Genomic DNA, 2,133 nt, shown 5'->3' on the forward strand with positions numbered 1-2,133 from the left:
GCGGCCATCTGCTGAGGCCGACTGGGGTTAAAGGAGACAGAAGCAGAGACGTTTAACTTTGGTTTTCTACTGAACTGTCAGCATTTCCTTCCCCTCTCTGCACCAATCAGAGCTCAGGAAGCTTCTTCTGATGGGGCCTAAACCCAGAAAACAGAACCAGGCATTTAGTGGGTTTTAAAGCAGCATTTATTTACATTCATTATAAAAAGAGCTGAAGTTCAGATGCATATCATGAACACATTAAAGCAGCTTCAGGTTTGTAACAGACAAGCTTCACACAATAACAATATCATATAAACTTTTTATCCTAATAAAGGAGGAGATGAGCTTCAGGTTCTGAATGTGGAAATAAACCTGATGAAGCTGCAAATGAGGAAGATGAGGTCAGAAAATCACTGCAGTATAAACTATCTGACCTTAAACTGCATTTAAACCTGTAACCTAACCTGCTGTAGGAACAGAGTGGATTTATTCACTTCAGTCTATGTGAAAGAAGAGATTTTAAAAACTAAGAGAAAAAAGAAGATGTCTGTGAATCATTTCCAGCTCATTCACAGGTTTAAATAACAGAAAAAAATTTTTTTTAATTATTATTTAAAACAAAGATGCACCAAGAATCAGTGTTTCCATGGATGGAATATCAAATAAAATGATTTAAAACCCTTGTTAAAGGAGGACCCAGTTGCTTGTAAACATGTAATTAACATTAAAGACGATAAAATGATAAAGAGATAGAGGCTTAGAAAGAACCCAAGCTCATGAAGGACGGACATGGAGGTTACTGGAATAAGTCTACATAAACATTGATCCTTGAATATTCCCGCTATTATTAGCTGTAATAAATAACTAAACAGGATCTTTCCACCAATTTTACCTATAATCTATATAACTTATGTCTTTCTACTTGTTTTCTTAACATTACTGTATGTTTGATTAACTTGTTAATGCGGGTTGGATCTGTGAAGAAGCAACGGTTTGGCTCAAAGGCTCCACCTCTTGGTTCACTTAGAAGGAAAGTGTTTTATTTGTACTGAGAGCTGAAATAGATCTAGAGAGAAAATAACAGATTTATGCTTTAAATATCACTGCATGCAGCATCTATGTTGTAGGGAAGCTCTCTCCGTAACAGGAAGTTTGTTAGAATGAATGTTTGGTTGATAAATTTTTGTTTTTATCATTTAGAAAGGACCAGTTAAGGGATTCTTAAATGACCAAACAGAACAATTTCTGACACGTCTGGTAGACGATTTAATTCTTAAAACCATCCATCTGTGTCTCCTGCAGCTTAGGTGTTTCTCTGAGCCTTTCCTCCTGAACAAATCTCTGAACTCTCTCCTCAGAGCTCTGACAGTGATTGAGGAATGTTAGAGCTGAGGGACGTCTAAAAGCTGCAGGACACCCTCTACTTAAGGCTCCAGTTCATTTAACCTCCCTAGGGTCAGCAAAAAGATCTCTATCCCGGGTAGGAAAGGAGCTATAGACAGCATTTAGCCATACGGACATCAATATGGGACGGAACACATGAATCCTGCTATTTAAATTGGGTTTACAGCAATCAGGGAAGAACTACAGAAGACAATATTCAGACAAACGTATTGAACGGGTGAAGCTCTACATGATAAAACCAAAATCATATAAAGGCGTAAATATTAGCATTAGCTTGTCACACCGATAAGAGTGAAGAGATCATGTATTTTTGTTAAATTCAGTGAGCTGGGCTGAGCCTGTAAGTTATGTCACCCAAAGGATTGTGGGAAAAGGCATAGCTCCTAGTGAGGGATAGGAGCATCTATGCAAATTAAACTATGATAGGAAGCTTCCTGTTTCCTCTTTCTACCTCCTTCCTGTCAGCACTGGTCATGGCGACTGCTGACCGACTTCTGCTTTAGCTAAAGAGTCCCAACAGGTTTGCCCAATTCTGAGACTCCTGCCATCAGTGAGGAACAAAGTGGTTTATAGGAGCTACAGGCGAACCAGAACCAGTGATCTGGTCTCTTTCTACCACAGGATCCATCTCCCTCAGAGGCTCTAGGGAAGCAGCATGAGACTCTGAGACTATAGTGGAGCTGAGGAACCAGCTAAACAGAGAGTTTCTGCAGTGAAGGTTTAGAGTTTTTATTTTTATTTAAGGCC

The sequence above is a fragment of the Cyprinodon variegatus genome, unplaced genomic scaffold (genome assembly GCF_000732505.1).
Source record: "Cyprinodon variegatus isolate N-32 unplaced genomic scaffold, C_variegatus-1.0 Scaffold1169, whole genome shotgun sequence".
NCBI lineage: Eukaryota > Metazoa > Chordata > Actinopteri > Cyprinodontiformes > Cyprinodontidae > Cyprinodon > Cyprinodon variegatus.